Consider the following 6,008-nt stretch of genomic DNA (forward strand, 5'->3'; position numbering starts at 1 on the left):
ATTTATTTTTCATAAATTGCATACTAAAGAGCCTGTCTCTCTTGAGTGATTTTAACATCTACTTTATTTCTTAGCTAAATTGAAAGGTGCACTTCACTTGCCAATGCCAGCCAGCCATGTGCATGAGCTATTTTTCTGTGATAAATACCCAGTTTGCTATAAGAAAAATCATTATGTTCACACCATTTTGGATGCCTAAATCATACTTCTCATCACTGAAAATTATGGTTTTTTTTCTGCTAACTTTTATGAATATTTCTGAGTCCCAAAGCTTTGGAGACTAGCAGTATGCAACCTAAATAAGTTAGACTCCAGGTTCAGCTCAGCTCTGTTTTTTTGTTCTTTCAGATTTCTCCATCTGGTACATCTGGTATAAGGATTGGAGAAGAGTGATTCTTCTTCCATCAGTGGAAGTTTCTTTGTTGGAAAATGATATTCTGTCTTCTGAGATGCTTGATTCTTTCATGGATATTTGTGTTTTTACTATCTCTTAGATAAAACTTGATAATCCTTCTTAGAAATTTATTGTCTCTCTTTTGTCTGATTAGGAATTTCAAATTTATAAACATTGATGTCAACACAGTGTTTATTACAATTTTTAATTTTGTTATTGTACAACTCATGCTCTTTTAATTTCCAGTGTTATGCATTTCCAACATAACTTTTATTTACTTATTAGATTGATCAAAAATATTTTATTTTAATTAATGTATATTTTCTTTATCAATTTCTTCTTCATTTTCTGCTTATATCATTGAAGGTAGGCTTTTTAAAGTATTTTTAAATATTCAAAACATTTATTTCTTTTTCTTTAACCATGAGAAGATTTATGATGATGTGGTATGCCATTTAGAGTTCCACTGCTGGAGCAAAAACCATTCCCTTGTCCGCAGAAAAGAATCTGGTGGAATTGTATGCTTAGAGAGATTGGAAGGTCTGAAGAAGCAGGTGTGATTCCAATCCGGCAGGAATGACCCCTGAAGACCTGCCAAAGGTGGTAGCACATTTAATACAACCAGAAAGGGAGGAACTGGAAAACCATCACTGGAAATGCTGACTTCAGGAACACAGCCCCCTAGCTTTCACCCAGAAGTCAGGAAGTTATTGTCCACCGCCACACCCATTTCTGATGATTCAACACTGAAGCACCACTTACAGAAAATCCAACCTGCCGACCGCAGTGCCTACTAGGAGAAATCGCCTTAGCCCCAGGAAATTGCTTCTCCCCATTTCCATCTTGTAGAACTCTGCGGCCCAACTTGGCAGTCACTAGCCACTGTGGCTGCTGAGCATTTGAAATGTGGTTAGTCCAAATGTAGATGTACTTTAAGTTTAAAATGCATAACAGCTTCCACAAACTAAATGGAAAAAGGGAATGTAAAAATTCCCATTTTTAAATATTGATTACATGGTAAGATGATAATATTTTTACTATATCAGGTAAAATAAAATGCATTCTTAAAATTAATTTCATCTGTTTTTACTTCTTGTAAGGTAGCTAACGAGGTTTTTAATTGCATATGTGATTCACACCGTTTCTATTGGACATTGCTGTTCTAGAACTCACAAGAGTCGTCTCGTAGAAGCCCCATTTCACATCCAAAAATTTAGTTGTGAGAAGATCATGTTAAAGTAGGTTTTAGCTTTCTAATTCCTGTCGTTCAGAAAGCCTTCTCGCCACACACACACAATTGGAAGCTAAAATGGAGACTGAACAAGCTGTCACTGTATCCTTCTCATAATGTATTTTTTAGTAAAAGGTCAGGCAATATCTCATAATATTTAGAATTTACTTTTCTCATAACAATTTTTGATAGTACGTAGTTATATTTCACTCAAAATTATAAGATTTTTAAAATTTCAAAGTACTGGAATTTTTTAGGGTTTTTTTAAAACTGGTTTATTATTAATTTCATTTTATTTTTTATATTGCAATAAAAAAACGTGGTTTTGCACATTTTTTGGTGCTGAATGTATTAAGGTTTTTGTGACTAAAATATAGCCAGCTTTGCTAAAGTCCCATTGGCATGGAAAAGGAATGGGTTTCCTCTGTTGCTACTTAAGAAACAATTTGTATGTTAATGATTTTACTGTCAAATTGTCACTGCCTTTGCTTTTTGTTTTGTTTTGTTACTGTCATTTCACTTTGTTTTGGTCTTTGGCTTGACGGATCTGCTCAAGATAGAGATGTTACAAATCTCTAACTTCACTAAAAATAACTCAAAATTAGAAGATGAAGTAAAATACAAAACGAATGAGCAAAATATATGCTGGTATGGGATAGGTGCAATCTGAAAGGTGAAAAGAACAACTATGAGAAGTTCCGTGTGAAGAAACAATTCTTCTCAATGAATTTTCTGTCTTACATATTAAAATTTATTTGAGAACATTTTCTTAATATTCTACCATATGGAAACAGCAAAATCGTTCTTGCCATTTCCAGTTGTTAGACATTAAGACTCTTCCCAATTTTGTGGTGCTTCAATAAACATTCTTACTTGTACTTTTGTTATTATTTGTAATAAAATTCCTTAGCATAATTCAATAAGAATACATGTACGTAGTAAAATTAATTTTTAAATGTATGATCATTATTTAAACTCATATTATATATAATCTTTACAGGAGGTTTTTTCTTTTAATGGAGAAAATGTTTTGGGGTTTTATTTTTTATTTATTTATTTTCTTTATAATTATTTATTTATTTGTATTTATTTATTTATTTATTTATTTTTAGAGAGAGGGGAAAGGAGAAAGAGAGGGAGAGAATCATCACTGTGTGGTTGCTTCTCAGTCACGCCCCCAACTGGGGACCTGACGTACAACCTAGTCACGTGCCCTGACTGGGAATCGAACAGGAGGTTTTTATCATGTTAATATTCTATCAGCAGTAAAGGAGTGTGTAGTCCCACCAGACACCTACTCAATAGTGAATATAATTTACTTTTAATCTTTGACAATTCTAATGTACAAAAGTACTATCACATTAACTAGAATTTATTTGATTGATTACTAATGATGTTAAACAATTTTTTCTTATATGTATTAAACATTTGTATTAGCTTTCTTGGGAATAACCTTTTATAACCCTTGCCTAGTTTTCAATTGAACTCTTTAGATTTGCAATATTTTTCTTTTTCTGCATAATCACTGTTAATATTTTTCTCATTTGTCATTGTCTTTTGTAATTCACATGACATATTTGTGAAACAGAAACTTCTAATTTTTTTGTGAGCAATCATCGAATTTATAAAAAGATGTAACAAATATTAAAATGATACAAAATATCATTTTCAAAACAACATCAAGAAGTGAGTGTATTTAACCATACTCAGCTCATATGGGTGAATGGAGCAATTGTAAGTCATTGTGTAACATGTTTAATAAATTGACAACAGAGAAAATTAGTTGAAGGAAAGCAGAGGAACTCTCTTTTAAGTATTAAAATTGAGGCACTCCATAATCGTCTGGCATCCCCTCAATGTTGTACCTATAGTTAGAAATATACATGATGGGAACTCCAGGGATCTTCCTGATTCTTCGTTTAAGGTCCAGGTCAACTGTAGCCACAATGTAACACTAGTGCTGTGTTACTCTTTGTACTAAACAATCATCTGCATAGGTTCCTTTATGTGTGCCCGGTAATTGTTCAAATCTTGGATCCTCATCCTTGGAGATCCTCAGAGCCACTCGATACTTCTGCCCCAATTTCTCAATTTCAGCCATTACACAGTCAGTTATACAAGAAGTACACTTAGCATAGAGACAGTCCACCATCAACTGCACTACGTCCAGTTTAGCCTTCGTGGAAAAGTTGATAAAGTTGGTATCAACCAAGATGTGGTAAGGTGGGCCCAGATATGTGTTATATTGGAAGAATAAGCAGGAAGAGTATTGGGGGATTGCTCTTTCCTTGAATGCACTAGGAACTTCCTTTTCTTTCTTTTTAGGTTTCAATCTATCCTTTTCTTTAAGCCTCTGATCTCTCAGACTAAGCATTCACTTCATGGTCTCATATTCCCTTGTTTTCTTTTGCTTCCCCATGTTCATGCCCCACTCTTGTTTCAGAAATTTCTAATTTTTGTGGTCTTAATTCAACCACTCTTTACTTTGTGATTTTATTGTAGTTTCTAATCGCTTTATTCATATCTAAAGATCAGATGATATATGCAATTTATTTTCTGTATTTTAATCTAAATTTTTTAATTTAATAAAATGGAATATTAATTTTCCTAACACCATTTTATTGACTAATTCTTCCTTTCACAATGATTTGTGATATTAGATACTCATAAACTATACATTTTGTTCTTTTGAAGTATCTGTCTAGACAGTACTAGGTTTACATTGTTCTAATTATTTTGGCTTCATATTATATACATTTAATATGGCATGTAGTATATATTATGAAATATACATCTTATTAGGCATATAATTATTTGCTAGCACTGTTCTCTTAATAGTATTCTTGTTCAAAATGCTCTTAGATAATTTTGTCCTTTAACACCCGTGATTGCTAATTTTGTTGATTGGGCCATGGGGTGCCCAGATATTGGGATAAACACTATTCTGGGTTGTATTTCTGGATGAGATTAACATTTGAATTGGTAGATTGAATAAGGCAAATTACCTTACCCAGAACAAATATATATTGATTATTTCTCTGGAAAACCCTTATACAACTTCTAACAAATTTTAGCAAATAAATCTCCAATGAAGACTTTTTTTGGAACTATGTAAAATTTACAAATTAATTAGAAGATAATGGACAACTCTATACTAATCTATGGTTTTACTTAGGAGCATGTTTCTTATACTCATTTAAGTCAGCTTTATTGTCTTTCAGTAAACTTTATACTTTTTCTTCATAAAGCTACTGAACTTTTATTATTAAAATTATTCTTAGGAATTTTTATTGCAAATCAATAGGATATTTTCTATCACTATAGCTGGTAGGATATTGAGCTTTAAATTGGAATCAGTGGACTCTGTTCATATTTGTGGAAGCCTGATTTCTTCTCATGACCACTAAGAATACAAGTACTAGTTTAATTATTGATATGGTTTTTGCCTTCCTTTGACTAATGCTCATTAAAGAGGCTAGTGAATTTTGCTTACTAAAAAAGCATTCATTGGACCAAGTTAACATTATGCTTTAATTTCAGGAGAAGAGCCAATAGAGAAAATATTTAAAAGGGCATGCTTCTCCTTAGCCTCTAGTAATATATTTGGGAGCACACTATCTTAGCCTTCTCAGAAAAAAAGAAAGATAGCTCTCCTTTCTTACTAGACACACTACTCAAATACAAAAGGAGAAAAATAAACATGTTTGTTTTTCACTGTGAATATCTTTCAAACATGTCATCAGTTGACATCAGCAGAGAAGTCCACACCATTTTATTGACTAATTCTTCCTGGTAAGATAGGCTCCACCCTTGGCTATTAAAATAATCAAGTCGTTTGGATTTGACACTAATGATAATGTTACAAGAATAAAGTTTATTAAAAAAGCAATAAAGGATACTTTTATCATAAATTAAATATTCTTTTTAAATATAGCACATCAAATTTAAGTTGTCTTGTTTTTGCATATTAAGATAGCTGGGATTTAAAGTATTTATACTAGTCAATGATATGTATGTATATATACCAATTAAACTTAGATATTTACATACATTCTCTGTAGGTGTCAGCATTGCTTTGTAATAATCCTACATACAGAACTGTGTTTTCATCACACCATAGGACATAACCTTTATGTTTAATTCAGACTTAAAAATCGAAAGAGCAAATGTGAGACTTTAAGACACCTCCTGGACTATTCTTTATTTCTTAACATAATAAGTCGTGACTGAATGATTAAATTTCAGCTGGTAAAAAAATGTATATTTATGTTTTTGCTTTAGGCATAGATAAACACTTCCAAAGTTTGCACATCATTCTCTGGGTTTAAAAATAAGATGCTTTGAAAATATATGCTATAACATCCTGAGCACCTAATTCAATTC

At 32.0% G+C, this 6,008-nt stretch overlaps 1 pseudogene; it reads right to left on the reverse strand.

The window, feature by feature from the left end:
- Positions 1-3,441: 3,441 nt before the first annotated feature.
- On the reverse strand, positions 3,442-4,044 carry LOC149999340 (rRNA-processing protein FCF1 homolog pseudogene; annotated as a pseudogene).
- Between the last annotated feature and the right edge of the window lie 1,964 nt (positions 4,045-6,008).

Source organism: Furipterus horrens, unplaced genomic scaffold (genome assembly GCF_987537825.1).
Source record: "Furipterus horrens unplaced genomic scaffold, mFurHor1.1.pri manual_scaffold_10, whole genome shotgun sequence".
Classification (NCBI taxonomy): Eukaryota; Metazoa; Chordata; class Mammalia; order Chiroptera; family Furipteridae; genus Furipterus; species Furipterus horrens.